Consider the following 20,880-nt stretch of genomic DNA (forward strand, 5'->3'; position numbering starts at 1 on the left):
AAGACGAGATCCGTGATTATGTTCCCTGTGTTGTCATGGGCGGATTTGAAGTTGATCACCCTGTCAGGGATGCCCAGACACCGCAGAACTGGGGTAGGGGAGGGGACACTGTTAAAGCGGCTAGGCAACACTTCAAAATAAGCATATATTAATTAACATGCAGTCGTTAACATTAATACATCTGTAACTAAACTGCTACCAAGTCCAAGGGAAATGGGCGTTGGGGTTTGTTCACCTTAGTTACAAATCTTCCACATCTTATGCATACCTAGAAAGTGGCCTATGGGCAGTGGTAGAAAAAGTACTGAATTGTTATACTCAAGTAAACGTAAAGATACCTTAGTAGAAAATGACTCAAGTAAAAGTCACCCAGTAAAATACTACTTGAGTAAAAGTCTAAGTGTTTGGTTTTAAATATACTTAAGTATCAAAAGTAATTGGAATTGCTCAAATATACTTACAGTGCCTTGCGAAAGTATTCGGCCCCCTTGAACTTTGCGACCTTTTGCCACATTTCAGGCTTCAAACATAAAGATATAAAACTGTATTTTTTTGTGAAGAATCAACAACAAGTGGGACACAATCATGAAGTGGAACGACATTTATTGGATATTTCAAACTTTTTTAACAAATCAAAAACTGAAAAATTGGGTGTGCAAAATTATTCAGCCCCTTTACTTTCAGTGCAGCAAACTCTCTCCAGAAGTTCAGTGAGGATCTCTGAATGATCCAATGTTGACCTAAATGACTAATGATGATAAATACAATCCACCTGTGTGTAATCAAGTCTCCGTATAAATGCACCTGCACTGTGATAGTCTCAGAGGTCCGTTAAAAGCGCAGAGAGCATCATGAAGAACAAGGAACACACCAGGCAGGTCCGAGATACTGTTGTGAAGAAGTTTAAAGCCGGATTTGGATACAAAAAGATTTCCCAAGCTTTAAACATCCCAAGGAGCACTGTGCAAGCGATAATATTGAAATGGAAGGAGTATCAGACCACTGCAAATCTACCAAGACCTGGCCGTCCCTCTAAACTTTCAGCTCATACAAGGAAAAGACTGATCAGAGATGCAGCCAAGAGGCCCATGATCACTCTGGATGAACTGCAGAGATCTACAGCTGAGGTGGGAGACTCTGTCCATAGGACAACAACAAGTATATTGCACAAATCTGGCCTTTATGGAAGAGTGGCAAGAAGAAAGCCATTTCTTAAAGATATCCATAAAAAGTGTCATTTAAAGTTTGCCACAAGCCACCTGGGAGACACACCAAACATGTGGAAGAAGGTGCTCTGGTCAGATGAAACCAAAATTGAACTTTTTGGCAACAATGCAAAACGTTTGGCGTAAAAGCAACACAGCTGAACACACCATCCCCACTGTCAAACATGGTGGTGGCAGCATCATGGTTTGGGCCTGCTTTTCTTCAGCAGGGACAGGGAAGATGGTTAAAATTGATGGGAAGATGGATGGAGCCAAATACAGGACCATTCTGGAAGAAAACCTGATGGAGTGTGCAAAAGACCTGAGACGGAGATTTGTCTTCCAACAAGACAATGATCCAAAACATAAAGCAAAATCTACAATGGAATGGTTCAAAAATAAACATATCCAGGTGATAGAATGGCCAAGTCAAAGTCCAGACCTGAATCCAATTGAGAATCTGTGGAAAGAACTGAAAACTGCTGTTCACAAATGCTCTCCATCCAACCTCACTGAGCTCGAGCTGTTTTGCAAGGAGGAATGGGAAAAAATGTCAGTCTCTCGATGTGCAAAACTGATAGAGACATACCCCAAGCGACTTACAGCTGTAATCGCAGCAAAAAGTGGCGCTACAAAGTATTAACTTAAGGGGGCTGAATAATTTTGCACGCCCAATTTTTCAGTTTTTGATTTGTTAAATAAGTTTGAAATATCCAATAAATGTCGTTCCACTTCATGATTGTGTCCCACTTGTTGTTGATTCTTCACAAAAAAATTCAGTTTTATATCTTTATGTTTGAAGCCTGAAATGTGGCAAAAGGTCGCAAAGTTCAAGGGGGCCGAATACTTTCGCAAGGCACTGTAAGTATCAAAAGCAAAAGTAAAAGTATAAACCATTTAAAAATTCCTTATATTAAGCAAACAAGACTAAATCAAATTTATAACATTTTGACATGCGTTTTTCTGGATTTTTTTGTTGTTACTCTGTCTCTCACTGTTTAAATAAACCTACCATTAAAATTATAGACTGATAATTTCTTTGTCAGTGGGCAAACGTACAAAATCAGCAGGGGATCAAATACTTTTTTCCCCCTCACTGTATAGACAACTGGAGACCCATTAGCCTGTTGAATAATGATGGGAAATTATTTTCCCTTGTATTTGCTAACAGGTTGAAACAAGACTTGCATCATATAATTGATGACGAACAATCTGGTGTTATGCATGGTCGACACATTAGTAATAACATCAGGTTGATCTTAGATATGATTGACTATAATGACCTCATCCTTGATAATGTTTGTTGATTTTTATAAAGCTTTTGACAACTGTAGATCATGAGTTTATGTTCAAGGTAATCATTTTTTAAATTTTTTTTTAAAGCAGTCCAAACTTTATATAGTGGTTGTACTAGCTTACGGGACATCCCAAAGATTTTATATTGGCCGTGGCATTAGGCAGGGCTGCCCAATTAGTCAATTTGTATTTTTATTGGTTACTCAAATTATGGATCTTCATATCAAGAAAGGGAATTTTCAAGGTGTTTCAGCACTTGGCAAGGAATTTAAACTATGTCAACTGGCTGATGATACCACCATATTTTTAAGAGACAGGAATGAGGTTTCTAAAGCAGTTTCCTTTATTGAAAACTATTCCTTAGTTTCGTGTTTGAAAATTAATATCAATAAGTCAGTCTTATTTCCATTCAAGTATTGTGTTTTACAGGAAGTATATGGTATCCCAATTAAATATGAGGTTACTTATCTTGGAATTGTTATATGGAAGGTTGAAAAACAAAGGAGTGAATTGAACTTTAACCCCATTATTGAGAAAACAAAGAAGAAATTGAACCTCTGGTTGATGAAAGATACAGTGGGGCAAAAAAGTATTTAGTCAGCCACCAATTGTGCAAGTTCTCCCACTTAAAAAGATGAGAGGCCTGTAATTTTCATCATATGTACACTTCAACTATGACAGACAAAAGTAGAAAAAAAATCCAGAAAATCACATTGTAGGATTTTTTATGAATTTATGGTGGAAAATAAGTATTTGGTCAATAACAAAAGTTTATCTCGTGCTATATGGTAGACCAATCAATCTCTCGGGATGTCTAGCCCACTCATTATCTCAGCCAATCATGGCTAGCGGGAAGGTTGCTCACTTTTTCTGTGGGTGAACCAACTAAGCTTGTAATTTAACAATTTTATTTTCATTTACAGATGGCATACAAGAAGCCATTTCTGCCAAAAAGCGCATTTTGATAGAAAAAAAAGTTGTTTACGTTAAAACAGCTCTCCTGTTTTGAGTCACATATACTCTCTACCTATCTCCCAACACATTCCTGGTCTCCTAGCCACCAACATTTCCAATGACCTTCTGAATTCTACTACAGTATACCTGTGGATACCTGTGGATAATACTCTCTCTTGTGCTCAGGTTAGATCGGTCCCAATCTTCTGGGAGATTGGTCAAGTGTTTGCTGGCTGTTAGAAATGGGGAAGAGATGAATGACGTTGGAAGAGTATCCAACCTAACAAAAAGGTTTCTTGAAAATTGACAATTATTTCTGAAATGCCAACACTATCTCTGCTACTCTCACCATGATCTGGGTATGTGTAACGTTCAATTTAACATCCTAATAGTCTCTATATTGTGCAGTTAGATGTCCTCCCTCTCCTACGAGCTATCTCCTGTAACAATATACATAGTGGTATAATCCCCAGAAACTATCACCCCAACCTTAATTTATGAGCCCCCACAGATCTCCCACAGTCACATTGCCTTCTGCTTACACCCTTATGTAAACATACTGTCTCAAACACAGGCCTCTTATGTACCTCGCCTCCTGCTCCAAATACAATGCACATAACTCATTCTCATCTAAACCATAACACATGATCCACTACTATAGTTGTAACCATACTAAAACATTTTCAAATTAGTTAGTCCATTTCCACCAATCCCTCATCTGGAACAACGATCACTCTTATTGTCCACGACACCTAAAAATATATTGACTTGAACAGGGAATGAGAAAGAATACATGTTTAATAATTTCACACCACCCTTGATGCGACTAAGACTGGGGAAAGAACCGTCCATCTGTTCCATTCTATGCTCATGGGATGCTAGTCTCAATTCCCGTCTCCTTCATTTTCATCCTTGGGTGTTAACGCAGCAAGACACAGACTATGAGTGTTATATGCAATTGATTGTACTGTATCATCCAACAATCCATATGTATTGATGTACTTTAACATTAGGATTATGATGGCATTGTAAAACAAAAAACCCTTTCCTGGTTGACTCAAGCTATCATCCAGTGAGTTCTCTAATAACCTTCTGGGGAGAAAAACCCTCCTTAGACCCAAAAAATTTGAGCAGTGTACCCACCCCTCACAGTTTGATAAATTATCTTTTGATAAATTATTCAAAACAAATTTAGAATGCCAGTCCTTAGTGCTTTACTTTGAGTCTATCACTTGAATTCAACCCCCTCAAGCTGCCTGGCACATATCATCACGGTTAGAATGTACATTTATAAACGGGACCAGATATTACCGGAAATAACTCCTCTCATTACAACTCCCGTTTGTTCCTGTTTTATGTTGTGAGTGGCATGGTAATGACAGATCGGTATCTCAATGCATTCTTATTCTAAATTACTATACATTTCGCAGTATGCAGACCTACACAATCAAACTAATACCCCAACTAAACAATTACGGCCGTTTGACCCCCCCCCCCCCCCCACCCTTCTCCCGGCACTCATCCTTCTAGCGTGTCTTCATAGTTTCTTCTTCAGATAGCGTTACAGTTCATTTCCCAACGGCACATATGTAACTTATGCCTGTCACAGTTGATGGCCCTCAATAGTGTGCCGATTTCAATATCCAAAAATACTAATCAGGTTTTCCCACTTATACGAGTCTCTCACCTGAGCCGCCACCACCATTTTGTCTGGTCTATTTCCCCACCAGTACGCCAGCAGCATGAGAGAAGATTAAACATGATCTCTCTCCATGCTCACTCCACATGCACGGTCTCAGGACTCATGGCACACTCCTGCCGCCCGTACCCAGGTTGATGGCTCGTACACAGGTCACAGATAGGAGTGTTACAAGACACGGTCGTATTGAACGCCTTGGTCGCACTTTCTTCAGACGGTTATGGATGGTTTTGAGCTTCACACACTGTTTGTGGTCAAATGATCCCTTCCATTCATTAAAACATCATCCGATGTCACATTTGCCATAACTTGAGACAGAACAGAGCAAAACAACAGTTTAAGACACTTCGGAATCTGACAATTCAGACCATCCATCTGCCCTATGATAAATTATTACAATCTCAATTTTCGTAATACCAGTTACTTTACTGGCGACTTCTCCGAATAGTTACCAGATCAGGAAGTTAGAACTGTAACCCATCGGGAGGAATCTCAAAAATTCAGCAGACCCAATCTCGTGAAATTTGTATCGAAACAAAGACAAAAATGAATTCAGCAATACACATATCGCAATCCATTTAGAGTAACTGTGAACCCTTATTAACATATATTTTCCCTTCTATATGCAGACTGAACAAAATAAATTTGTGTATTTACCAAAGGGTCAGGGAACTGGTCATTTCCCCTTTGAACACATGATTTACATCGTGATTCAAAAACAAACAACAACACTGCATGCTAAATAGAAATTCTAATAACCAATCAATTCAGAATTACAACTCTTGATAACTCCATAAGGAAATAATGGTATCCTATAAGGTAAAATAGACTAGAGACTGGTGTCTCTCATTCATATTATAATTAAATCCCACCTGTCTCGATCATTTGTACCGAGGTTGATCAGGCCTCACCAGAAATTCAGGACACAGGTCATTCAATACCATTAAGTATTTCCTTTCCCTTTTCTTTCCCTGTCCTTCAGAAACCATTTTAAAACATTTCAAACATTTCCATCATTCTGCATACCCAATTTAAAACCAAATTGAAAAGACCGCCTCACAATAAATCCCACGGTATTAACATCACTAAACCATATTCATAACCGTACATCAAAAACACACACATGATTAGGCCTTACTTATCTGCGAGCCCCTTTTACAGACTAATCCGGATACTTTTATACTTATAAAACTGCTATCACTTACTGAATATCACTAACTGTTCTCCCTAAGACCACAGTCTCGGGAAACATTTCAAAGAGAGATAATGAAACTCCCTCCTCTCCTGGAAAAGAAAGTGTACATTTCGTTAGCATTCACTATGCTACATCTTAATCAGCAATCCAAAAGTATTATTCATAAACCAAACATGATAATGGTAAATCCACTGTCCTCACTCCAATTATAAAACGTTTGTTTTAATCCAACCCATCGTTTATGTATCCTTTATTTAGCACGTACTACCCTTAGACACGGCAACCTTTATCTCGCAAACCGAGTCTAACGATTCACTGGTCTCTTTTTCCCATGATTCTCCATAACCATCACACCACAATGGCTTTCATGTTCATGAACAAAAACAATTAAAAGTTCATTTTAGGTTTGGTAACCCCAATGCTAATTCCTCAATGATCCGTTCTCCCTTTCGTCCATTCTGCAAATCTATTTCATAACAAGACGACATAAAATGTCTCACGAGATTTAAACCCCCCCCCAAGGTTTTCTGAGTTTGCAAGAAGTGTTTGGCCAGATAATGTTAATTTGTTACCTCTTTAGAATTAATTCCCCTGGCATTTCACATAGATTCTTCAACCCAAAACACCTTTTCCTTGGCAAATTTAGCCAATTTCTCATCATAAGGAATCTGTGATATTTGATCCCTGGCATCTATATAAAATAAAAAAAAGTTGTGTAAGACGTGGTCTCCAATGTCTCCCTTCACATAAAAACAGTAATCTCTATGAACCACTATTGATCTAACCGAGGCCATACACTGCTATGTACCATTTTCCTGTCCCACTTCTTTCAAGAGAATTTGTTGCTGCTCTTTTGAAAAAGATGCAAACACTTGCATTTTCCAATGACCATCAGCCCCACACCTAAAACAGGACTGTTGATTTTCCCTTTCCTCCCTGTTTCATTGTCTTACTTGGGCCATTGAAATCACTGTTAGTGACATTCACTGTGGCTGCATTAACCACCCTTACAGCTGCGGAATGAATGGAATTAGCTTCTACTCTCAACGCTGCTTGTACTATTTCATCGCAGTGAGAATGCTGGTCCACTACCTCCCCCCATCAAAGCCGAGGTACAAATTCTATCAATGTTCTCACGTACCCAGTCTTTCTGCAGCTGAGTACGTCTTCTAATTCCGGGTTTATCGGTGTTTAGATTTCCTCACTCCCAGCTCTAATATACACCTTTTATTAACTATTTTCCAAGGTAGCGATACCCACTTCCCCGGAGAATAGTTATGGTATTTGTGCCTTTTAATTGGTCACTGCACTTAATACCTTGTATTAGAACCAATACTATATATTACTGGAGAATACGGGTGACCGAAAGTCTTATTCCAGTGTTACACCTCAAATATCAGTGTTGTTGATAAACTCACATTACCAAAATTATTTACACTTGTCTTCCTATTTCAACATAATTTGTCACAGTTCCCTGTCTCGACAGGGCATAAACCAACCTCTCTCCGTATTGCTACTGCTAATACACACAAATCAAACAGCGTTCAGTCTGTTATTGCTTTTCATTTAACCATGAATGTGGCTTTCTTTCAGAATTTATAGGCAACCATCTATCACTATCCACATACACTCTACTGCCTCACTGCCACTTCAGCTGGGACTTTTGTCCCTCTTACAGATCTCGCAGGGGAATACCTTGACTAGGGACCTATCCTATACGGAACATACCATACACTGTAATGTCACTCATGTATCTCGCAGAGGAAAACCTCCACTTGGGACCTATCCTTAATGGAACCTACACTACACCTTATATTTATATGGATCTTACAGAGGGAAAACCTCCACTCGGGACGTATCCTTAAAGGAACCTACCCTACACCGTCATGACACCCATGGATCTCGCAGAGGATCACCCTTAATCGGGACCTATCCTTATGGAACCTACCCTACACCATATATTTACGACCGGTCGATACACAATGGGCCTACTGAATAAACTCTGGCTTTCTAGGTCCATATCCTACTTTTGTTCAGCCTACGATTCTCATATCCCCAAGTTGTCAAAATGAGTGGAAACAGGTGTAGGAACTGTGCCTACCTTGTTTGTTGCCAGCTCTTGCTCCACTGATCTGGACTCTCTGGTTTGACTATAAATCGTGGTGAACCCTGCTCGCAGCGCCAACTGTTTGGTTCTAAATATCATAGTAAGAAATTGACGGACACTATAAAAGCTGCAACCAAGTTTAATCACCCAAAGGATTGAACAGCTAAACAGACAAATATATATTTCCACCAGTGGTAGCATATATACCCCAATTTGGGTGGAGTCTCCTCCTTCTCTCTTAACATTACATCTGTATTACTAGGCAGGAAGTTAAGTGATACGGGCCACAAACTGTTCCTTCTCCCTTAAGGTGACCTGACCTCAAACACCTTCCTCACTAATCCAGATCTCTCCATCCTTAGCACTGTCTGCCAACATGTGATTATCTTTCCTTCACTCAGTACCTTCCAAGCTTAATTGCATCCACCATATACATTCCTCCTACAGATAACCATTAACATCTGGTGTAGACCCTAGAGACTTATGGCACCCCTCATATCTCTAGTATAATTGTTGATTACCAATATCTAAAGTTTAGACATACAAACTCATCAAACTCAACTGGTTTTGGCATGAAGCAGCTCACAGAAGATTAACATCGGTAGCCGGTAGGGTAGGAAAGGCATTTCAACTTATGATATTTACTAGTAAATGCTAACTAAGGCAACAATGGGTGTGCAAACCAGGTATTGAAAAAGTTTAGTCCGACGTGTTGGGTAGTAGGCTATTTGTCATCATGCACTGTTTGCATCAGGGGCTTATACAGGGATGGGCCTGGGTGGACAGAGGCTCAGTCCAAAATATGACATTTCCATGACGTACACTAAGGTATTGTTGGCAGAATAGATGGATGCAGTTCAATGCATGATTCATGTAATTCACCAATACATTTCTTGGTAGTCCAAAAAATATTGCTATCAGGTTGTAAATCACAGCTGGCCTGGTACATTGTTGGCTGCCTCCATTTGGGATGCACTGTTTCAGTTTCAAAGACTCAATATTCTGGACAAAAACAGACAAATATAACTAAGGCTGGGAATGTCAATACAATCAAACTAGCAAGGGCAATGAGCACAAGTCAGTCATAACGTAGCTAATAGGCTAGTGTATCTATTTATGTAGAAAGCTAAAAACACATACCCTAACGTTAGCTAGACATCTAGCTAGTTAGCTACTAGGAGGATATCATAACATGCCATTGGAGGAGTCGGTGAGTGACTGACTTTTTCCCCTCATGTAGTTTTTTGGTGGCTATATACAGGTGATGAAGATGTCATTTGGTTAACTAGCAAGAACGTTAACAACTGTTATCCAGTTTGCATATCTCTTACATTCACAAATTCACTCTGGCTATCTAAGACTCTAGCTATCTACTCCAATTTCAGAGTACTCTCGTCTGAGTGTGCCAGAGCGCAGAACAACTGATGAATTTAGGAATGTGCAACACCCAATGAATATGACCGGCAAGAGTAAACATAGGCAAAAAAGTAATAGTTAGTCAAGAACACTCTAGAACAAATGTGAACAGCCTAACCCGCTCTGCTACGGCAAGTAAAATGGTCAGAGTGAAGTGTTCTCTCATTTGTGTCTGGAAGTAGCTAGCTAGCAAGCTAGCCAACTTTAGCCAGTTAGCTTGGGTGCTTGGTTGGGACAAACATGCAAGCAGCAGAAGGAATACGAGACTACAATTTCCCATCTTTATCAGTGCAATTTTTACAGCCAACTAGCTAAGAAAGTTTGAGAGGGTTTATCTAATGTTCATTTGTTTGATTTGAGATCATCTTGCTCTGGCTAGCATTAGTTGTTGATCTTGTTGTTGAGGTGCATAATTGGGGGAGAGAGAGCCTTCCTTTTCATGGTTGTTTGATCAATAGGAATGTAAAGTTCCCAAATATAAGAGCACATATTTGCAGAAATCCATTCAGGTGTATTTTGTGGCTTTTGCGAATGCCTTCTAATAATCTAAAGTCGCGCTGTTGCAACTGCCTGTAAACACACAGTCCAGATCAAAGTGAATGATAACAGGCACGTGTGGCCTACTGTATCTCTGATTGGCTATGGCGCACCGGTCTGTGTAGACTCCGGTCCTGGACAAGACAGATGTTTTTATTCAGTTTTATTTACTGCAGTGTCTATTAATTGTCCAAACGCACAGCCTCTTTCCCTTTCTATATTGCTATAGAATTTTCACAAATGCCTTAGTATAAATAATTCCGAAACATTCTATGAATTTTGAAAACGTGAAAATGTTTTAAAAGTGTTATTTTTCCTGGGGTTGTATATTAACAGATTTGAATAAGATTATGTTGCTAAAATGCTGTCAGTTCCACTTTAACTACAACGTTTCACAAACGTCAGTTTCAAAGAGATGGCTAACAACAGAAAGCGTGCTGCAATAAGAAACACACTTCCACTCACCAGATAATGATCATTTTAAACTTATTTTTGTAAGTTATTCTTGAAAAGGGATAAGCTAGCAAATTTACAACAACATCCTCTTTGATAACACCTGCTGCAGCCGCTGCAAACTAGCCGACAACAAAAGCTAGCTAGCTAGGCCGTGGGAACACTACTGCTAGCTATTGCACAGTGACCTGTTGGCCTTCAAGTTTTTCTAGAAATGGTCCCAGCCTTAAAGTCAAAACGTGATTGGTTGATTCTACTGTCACTCCAAAATGTTGCCCTAATACAGTTGAATGGCAGATGCCTTTATCTACTGTAGCTACTGATGGCCTAACCAATGGCTAACTTAACTAGTTAGATTTATCTTCCCTGAGACCAACAGAGAAAAATTGGATTGATTGGATCTTTTTTTCCTCCTCAGTGTTAAACCTTTCCAACACAAAACTGAATAGACTAAATAAGAACATAATTGAAAATAATAATATAATTGTATTATTATAATAATGATTTTATAAATCCTTAGCCCTTCTCTGAAGGTGTAGAATGTCCATTGTTCGTTCTCCACTATGTTTGGGTTAGTAATAATTTGTATAGTGGCTCTATTTCCCTCAGCGTGCATTTTTTCACTATTCTGAATGTCTAAAAAATGCACATGTTGTTCTGAAATATGAACACAGAAATACTGGACATTTTAAACTCTTATTATGGTGATTTGACCAAATTGAATTTGACTTGCATTTTTCTGGTCTCGGCCTTGACTCTCGGACCCCTTGTCCCCCTCCCGGTCTCGGTCTTGAATCGGTCTCGCCCGCCTCTAGTCTTGGTCTTGAATCGGACTCGATTGGCTCTGGTCTTGGTCTTGAATCGGTCTCGGTTTAGGTGGTCTAGAACACAACACTGAATTCCCAGCAGCATGCATGCCTTTTTTAGATAACTGAAGGAGGCACACACATTCTCTTCAGGAAATGTACCTTTTCTAGTTTAGTTATATTTATCATACTTTAGAAGTGTTTACTTTGCAGGTTGACTAGCATATTTTGAGTTGCAATGTCCCATACATCGAATGCCCAAATCACCTTGAAGTTCTGTATCTACAAAACAAGTTTTGCTGTCACGAATCCAAAAGGAAAACTACAGCTAATTTTGTTTTTGTTTCCAAAATTACTGTTTGCGATTCACAAATTATTCCTTTGTTCCACATGATTAAATTCACCTATTACAATGGCGATGTAAATTGTTCATTTAGTTTAAAGAATCGATTGATATGAATCAAATACATTTTTCAATTAAAACAACATTGAAATGTGAAGCAGGCCATCTTTAAAAAGTAAATAAACTTTGTATGGACTTTATTGTCCATGAGATTATGGGTAATTGGTTATTTGATTCAAAAGACGTAGTCGAAAAATGGAAAACAGCTACATTTTCGTTTTTGGTTTCTGCATTAGAAAAACGAAAATTGGAAGTCGACTTGTTTTCTCATTTATTGTGTCAAAATTGGATATGGAATAACAGAAAAGAAGAATCACTGATCAACAAATAGTATTCCCTGCCAAATAACAGGCTTTTTTAAATTAAGATATGTAGCAATATGCCTCCCCTGGCTTACGCGATCCCCCTACCAAACACACACGCAAAACCAGACTGTAGTGTAGAGTAGGCCAGAAGGCTAAATTGCAAAACCTCTATCAAATTAAAAAATGGCGAGGCCGCAAAAGTACTTCTGTGAAAGGGTGTTTATTTACATAGTGATTCTGGGGGGGAAAACAATACTGCCACAAAAAAGTATACATTATGAGATAGCTAAAAACAATGCTGCCCCATCAACAGCTCAATCAAAATAATCCCCTTTGAACTGAAAGAGAGGCTCCTTTGTAGGGGAAGCCCCTCCCATCAGAACATACCAAACACTTTAATTAATTAAGCAAATACCAACATCCAAGCCTACATTTTCACTCAGCTAAACATATCATGAATTAGATACATTGCACCTTTGCAATCCATTTATAATGACACAATATAACACAATATAACACATTTACAAAATCCCATCACTACTGACATGGTGTCTTCCAATACGCCCATTCCCATATAAAAGAGCCATTCAAGACAGGCACTACAAAGCCAGCCCGATTGCTGTAGCTCTGGTCCTTATCCCAGCATACCCGGAAGCTACAGAGACGGAGAAAGAGTAGCAGAAACATACAAACACTGCATTCATCCATAATATTGATAAGTACAATAAACATTGCTTAAATTAAACATGAACTCTTGTTTGTATATTCTTTATACCATAACAAACTGTCACTGACGGGAGGAAAGAATAAAGTGTTAATTACAGTACACTACCGGTCGAAAGAACACCTACTCTATCAAGGGTTTTTCTTTATTTTTACAAGTTCTCTACATTGTAGAATAATAGTGAAAACATCAAAACTTTGAAATAACACATATGGAATCATGTTGTAACCATAAATGTGTTAAATCAAAATAGATTTTATATTTCAGATTCTTCAAATAGCTACCCTTTACCTTGATGACAGCTTTGTACACTCTTGGCATTCTCTCAACCAGCTTCACCTGGAATGCTTTTCCAACAGTCTTGAAGGAGTTCCCACATAAGATGAGCACTTGTTGGCTGCTCTTCCTTCACACTGTGGTCCGACTCATCCAAAGCCATTTAAATTTGGTTGAGGTTGGGGATTGGTGGAGGCCAGGTCATCTGATGCAGCATTCCATCACTCTCCGTCTTGGTAAAATAGCCCTTACACAGCCTGGAGGTGTGTTGGGTCGTTATCCTTGAAAAACAATTGACAGTCCCACCAAGCGCAAACCAAATGGGATGGTGTATCGCTGCAGAATGCTGTGGTAGCCATGCTGGTTAAGTGTGCCTTGAATCCAAACAATTCACAGACAGTGTCACCAGCAAAGCACCCCCACACCATGACACCTCATACTCCATGCTTCACAGTGGGAAATGCACATGCAGATATCATCCGTTCACCCACACTGCATCTAACAAAGACACGACGGTTGGAACCCACAAAATTTCCAAATTGGACTCTCGACCAAAGGACAAATTTCCACCGGTCTAAAGTCCATTGCTCATGTTTCTTTGCCCAAGCAAGACTCTTCTACTTATTGGTGTCCTTTAGTAATGGTTTCTTTGCAGCAATTCGACCATGAAGGCCTGATTCACACAGTCTCCTCAGGAACAGTTGATGTTGAGATATGTCTGTTACTTGAACTCTGTGAACCATTTATTTTGGCCTCAATTTCTGTGCCTGGTAACTCTAATGAACTTATCCTCTGCAGCAGAGGTAACTCTGGGTCTTTATTTTCTGTGGCAGTCCTCATGAGAGCCAGTTTCATCATAGCACTTGATGGTTTTTGCGACTGTACTTGAAGAAACCCTCAACATTCTTCAAATGTTCCGTATTGACTGACCTTCATGTCTTAAAGTAATGATGGACTGTCGTTTCTCTGCTTATTTGAGCTGTTCTTGTCATAATACTTTTACAAAATAGGGCTATCTACTGTATAATCCCCATACCTTGTCACAACAGAACTGATTGGCTCAAATGCATTAAGGAAATAATTCCACAAATTAACTTTTAAGAAGGGACACCTGTTAAAATGTATTGGGCGCACCGATCTCTTTAGCGGGATCCTTTTCGTCAACATCCGCTAAATTGCAGAGCGCCAAATTCAAATTAAATTACTAAAAATATTTAATTTTCATGAAATCACAAATGCAATATAGCACAGCTTAGCTTGTTGTTAATCCACCTGGCGTGTCAGATTTAAAAAAAAGCTTTACAGCAAAAGCTATCCAAGCGTTTATGTTAGGACATCTCTCTCAGCAGACAAAACATTACAAACAGCTAGCAGCAAAGTAGATTGGTCACAAAAGTAAGAAAAGCAATAAAATTAATCGCTTACCTTTGATGATCTTCGGATGTTTGCACTCACGACACTCCCAGTTACACAATAAATGTTCCTTTTGTTCCATAAAGATTATTTTTATATCCAAAATACCTCCATTTGGTTGGAGCGTTTTGTTCAGAAATCCACAGGCTCGAGCGGTCAGAACGAGGCAGACGAAAATTCCAAATAGTATGCGTAAAGTTCGTAGAAACATGTGAAACGTTTTTTTTTAATAATCAATCCTCAGGTTGTTTTGACAATAAATAATCAATAATATTTCAACCGGACGGTAGCTTTTTCAATAGGAGAGAGAGAGAAAACGTCTGCTCCAAGCTGTTGCGCATGCAAAACTCTGCTGGCACCCAGCCATCCACTGACGCGATGTGATCGTACTCGCTCATTTTTCAGAATAAAAGCCTGAAACTATGTTTCTGAAACTATTTCTAAAGACTTCACACCATGTGGAAACCATAGAGAAAGGAATCTGGTTGATACCCCTTTAAATGGAGGGAAGGCATGCAATGGAACAGAGGTTTCAGGAAAAACAGCACTTCCCTGGTTGGATTTTCCTCGGGTTTTCGCCTGCAATATCAGTTCTGTTATACTCACAGACAATATTTTGACAGTTTTGGAAACTTTAGTGTTTTCTATCCTAATCTGACAAATATATGCATATTCTAGATTCTGGGCCTGAGAAATAGGCAGTTTCATTTGGGTACATTTTTCATCCCAACATCAAAATACCCCCCACACTCAAGAGGTTAATTGAAATGCATTCCAGGTGACTACCACATGAGGCTGGTTGAGAGAATGCCAAGAGTGTGCAAAGCTGTCATCAAGGCAAAGGGTGGCTATTTGAAGAATCTCTAATATAAAATATATTTTGATTTGTTTAACACTTTGTGGTTACTACATGATTCCATATGTGTTATTTCATAGTTTTGATGTCTTCACTATTATTCACAATGTAGAAAATAGTACAAATAAAGAAAAACTCTTGAATGAGTAGGTGTTATAAAACTTTTGACTGGTAGTGTAGGTACTAAGATAGCGAAGTTAACTTGTGTTTTGACCTACATTGCTAATGTATCTGAAAACAGAGCAGGGAGGGGGCGATGAGTGTTTGTGTTTGTATTAGTATACCAAAAGCTGCCTACAGCCAGTGACTGACTTCTCCGTCACATTACATTCCTCCTCTCCCGATGCGACCAGGTTCAGGAAGCCGGGATAGGTAGTCCACCGTGACAGTTCATTTTCCTGCCTTGGGACAGATACAGAACTGTAAGGGCTGGAGCTCCAGATACCACCTGGTCACACGAGAATTCCGGTCCTATGAATTCCAGTCCGGTTTTATGGTCTGAATCTAGGTCAGGGTCTGTGGTCCGTGAGACGGATTTGGATACAAAAAGATTTCCCAAGCTTTAAACATCCCAAGGAGCACTGTGCAAGCGATAATATTGAAATGGAAGGGGTATCAGACCACTGCAAATCTACCAAGACCTGGCCGTCCCTCTAAACTTTCAGCTCATACAAGGAGAAGACTGATCAGAGATGCAGCCAAGCGGCCCATGATCACTCTGGATGAACTGCAGAGATCTACAGCTGAGGTGGGAGACTCTGTCCATAGGACAACAATCAGTCGTATATTGCACAAATCTGGCCTTTATGGAAGAGTGGCAAGAAGAAAGCCATTTCTTAAAGATATCCATAAAAAGTGTTGTTTAAAGTTGGCCACAAGCCACCTGGGAGACACACCAAACATGTGGAAGAAGGTGCTCTGGTCAGATGAAACCAAAATTGAACTTTTTGGCAACAATGCAAAACGTTATGTTTGGCGTAAAAGCAACACAGCTGAACACACCATCCCCACTGTCAAACATGGTGGTGGCAGCATCAAGGTTTGGGCCTGCTTTTCTTCAGCAGGGACAGGGAAGATGGTTAAAATTGATGGGAAGATGGATGGAGCCAAATACAGGACCATTCTGGAAGAAAACCTGATGGAGTCTGCAAAAGACCTGAGACTGGGACAGAGATTTGTCTTCCAACAAGACAATGATCCAAAACATAAAGCAAAATCTACAATGGAATGGTTCAAAAATAAACATATCCAGGTGTCAGAATGGCCAAGTCAAAGTCCAGACCCGAATCCAATCGAGAATCTGTGGAAAGAACTGAAAACTGCTGTTCACAAATGCTCTCCATCCAACCTCACTGAGCTCGAGCTGTTTTGCAAGGAGGAATGGGAAATAATTTCAGTCTCTCGATGTGCAAAACTGATAGAGACATACCCCAAGCGACTTACAGCTGTAATCGCAGCGCTACAAAGTATTAACTTTGAAGCCTGAAATGTGGCAAAAGGTCGCAAAGTTCAAGGGGGCCGAATACTTTCGCAAGGCACTGTACCTAGTGCCCACTTTATAGCCAGGCACTCCTTCTCGATGGTCGAATACCTGGTTTCCCTGGGAAACAGCTTTCGACTCAGGTACAGCACAGGGAGCTCTTCACCTGGCTCCCCTTGGGCCAGTACCACCTTGGCATAGATTCTACAAGTGTCTGGAACTTTATTGGAGGGATGCAACACCATTCTTCCATGAGAAATTCCATAATTTGGTGTTTTGTTGATGATGGTGTAAAATGCTGTGTCAGGCGCCACTCTAGAATCTCCCACAAGTATTCAATTGGGTGGAGATCTAGTGACTGAGACGACCATTGCATACGGTTTACACTGTTTTCATGCTCATCAAATCATTCAGTGCCCTGTGGATGGGGGCATTGTCATCCTATATGGGCATAGCCATAGTATCCAAATTAATGGTCTGCCCAGAAAAGCTGTACTGGCTCAACACCCCATTAAGACACTTCATGTTGGTTTTTTATTTATTTTGGCAGTTACCTGTACATAAGCATAATAACAAGGTCTGTATCACATTTAAACACCTCATCCAAAGTGCTTTACCTAAACACCTTTTTACATAACTAGGCAAGTCAGTTAAGAACAAATTCTTATTTACAATGACGGCCTACACCGGGCAAATCCAAACGACGCTGGGCCAAGTGTGCGCCGCCCTATGTGACTCCTAATCATGGCTGCTTGTGATACAGCCTGGAATCAAACCAGGGTGTCTGTAGTGATGCCTCTAGCACTGAGATGCAGTGCCTTAGACCACTGCACCAATCGGGAGCCCGTTAAAAACAGGTCTAAATAAATGTAATACTAGCTGAAGTGGATGGTGAATGAATTTGGGCAGTAGTGAATAGATGTGCAAATAAAGTAAATGTCATGAAATCTAATTTTGTCTTAGCTTTTAACTTATAAAATATTTTATATTACAGGTAAAATGCAGCAATTACATTCACTTGTAATACTCATCAAGAGAAGGATGGGAAGTAGGGGGAAAAGGAGTTTCTTCAACCAAACCCATCTACACCAATCTTCCCCACACCCAAATATCTCCAAACAAGTGTAATTTGTCAACTTTCAGTAAAAAAAACACTTGAAGCTAATATAAATATTGAATTAAACCAACTTAATCAAAGAACAGTTGAACAAGTGAGACACAGTTAGGATGAGGGTGTGCAGACACCATAAATCAACTTCCCCTAATGATTCCTGGAGTGAAAGAGAGAAAGCATTGGGCAGTTGAGGAATCATTCAATTTCTATGAGAGGGACACAGTATTTAAACACACAAGTAAAACGTACAGTGCATTCGGAAAGTATTCAGACCCCTTGACTTTATCCAAATTTTGTTACATTCGTTACATTCTTATTCTAAAATGTATTATCTTTTTTTTCATTAATCTACACACAATACCCCATAATGACAAAGAAAAAACAGTTTTAGACATTTTTGCAAATAAACTCTGCAAAAAAAGAAATGTCCTCTCACTGTCATTTACGTTTATTTTCAGCAAACTTACCATGTGTAAATATTTGTATGAACATAACAAGATTCAACAACTGAGACATAAACTGAACAAGTTCCACAGACATGTATGTGACTAACAGAAATTGAATAATATGTCCCTAAAGAAAGGGGGGTCAAAATCAAAAGTAACAGTCTGTATCTCCTCCCCATGGACTGCACCAGATTTGCCAGTTCTTGCTGTGAGATGTTACCCCACTCTTCCACCAAGGCACCTGTAAGTTCCCGGACATTTCTGTGGGGAATGGCCCTAGCCCTCCAATCCAACAGGTCCCAGATGTGCTCAATGGCATTGAGATCTTCGCTGTCCATGGCAAAACACTGACATTCCTGTCTTGCAGGAAATCACGCACAGAACGAGCAGTACGGCTAGTGGAATTGTCATGTCATGATGAGCCTCCAGGAAGGGTACCACATGAGGGAGAAGGATGTCTTCCCTGTAACGCACAGCGTTGTAATTGCCTACAATGACAACAAGCTCAGTCCGATGATGGTGACACACCGCCCCAGACCATGACGGACCCTCCACCTCCAAATCAATCCAGCTCCAGAGTACAGGCCTCTTTGTAACGTTCATTCCTTCGATGATAAACGTGAATCTGACCATCACCCCTGGTGAGACAAAACCGCGACTTGTCAGTTTATAACACGTTTTGCCTGTCCTGTCTGGTCTAGCGAAGGTGGGTTTCTTGCCGGTGATGTCTGGTGAGGACCTGCCTTACAACAGGTCTACAAGCCCTCAGTCCAGCCTCTCTAAGCCTATTGCGGACAGTCTGAGCACTGATGGAGGGATTGTGCATTCCTGGTGTAACTCGGAAAGTTGTTGTTGCCAACCTGTACCTGTGCCACAGGTGTGATGTTAAGATGTACCGATCCTGCGCAGGTATTGTTACACGTGGTCTGCCACTGCGAGGATGATCAGCTGTCCGTCCTGTCTCCCTGTAGCGCTGCCTTGCAGCATGACTAAGGCATGTTCACGCAGATAAGCAGAGACTTATGGTTCATTGAACAGTGTTTAAAACCTTTACAATGAAGATCTGTGAAGTTATTTGGATTTTTACAAATTCTCTTTGAAAGACAGGGTCCTGAAAAAAAGGACGTCTTTTTTTGCTGAGTTTAAATAAAAAAATATCACATTTACATAAGTATTCAGACCCTTTACTCAGTACTTTGTTGAAGAACCTTTGGCAGCGATTACAGCCTCGAGATTTATTGGGCATGCTACAAGCTTCACACACCTGTATTTGGGGAGTTTCTCTCATTCTTCTCTGAAGATCAACTCAAGCTCTGTCCGGTTGAGATGAGAGAGTCACTGCACAGCTATTTTCAGGTCTCTCCAAAGATGTTTGATCGGGTTCAGGTCTGGGCTCTGGCTATGCCACTCAAGGACATTCAGAGACTTGTCCCAAAGCCACTCCTATGTTGTCTTGGCTGCGTGATTGGGGTAGTTGTCCTGTTGGAAGGTGAACCTTTGCACCAGTCTGAGGTCCTGAGCAGGTTTCCATCAAGGATGTCGCTGTACTTTGCTCCGTTCATCTTTCCTTTCGATCCTGACTAGTTTCCCAGACCCTGCCGCTGAAAAACATCTCTACAGAATGATGCTGCCACCATTCTTCACTGTAGGGATGGTGCCAGGTTTCCTTCAGACGAGACGCTTGGCATTCAAACCAAAGAGTTCAATCTTCGTTTCATCAGACCAGAGAATAATTGTTTCTCATGGTCAGAGTCCTTTAGGTGACTTTTGGACAACTCCAAGCGGGTTGTCATTTGCCTTTTACTGAGGTGTGGCTTCCATATGTCCACTCTACCATAAAGGCCTGATTAGTGGATTGCAGCAGAGATAGTTGTCCTTCTGGAAAGTTCTACCATCTCCACAGAGGAACTCTGGAGCTCTGCCAGAGTGACCATCAGGTTCTTGGTCACCTCGCTAAGCAAAGCCTTTCTCCACTGATTGCTCAGTTTGGCCGTGAGGCCAGCTCTCGGAATAGTCTTGATATTTCCAAACTTCTTCCATTTAAGAATGATGGAGGCCACTGTGTTCTTGGGGACCTTCAATGCTAGAGAAATGTTTTGGTACCCTTCCCCAGATCTGTGCGTCGACACACTCCTGTCTCAGAGCTCAATGGACAATTCCTTTGACCTCATGGCTTGGTTTTTGCTCTGACATGC

Source organism: Oncorhynchus mykiss, chromosome 11, assembly GCF_013265735.2.
Source record: "Oncorhynchus mykiss isolate Arlee chromosome 11, USDA_OmykA_1.1, whole genome shotgun sequence".
Lineage (NCBI taxonomy): Eukaryota > Metazoa > Chordata > Actinopteri > Salmoniformes > Salmonidae > Oncorhynchus > Oncorhynchus mykiss.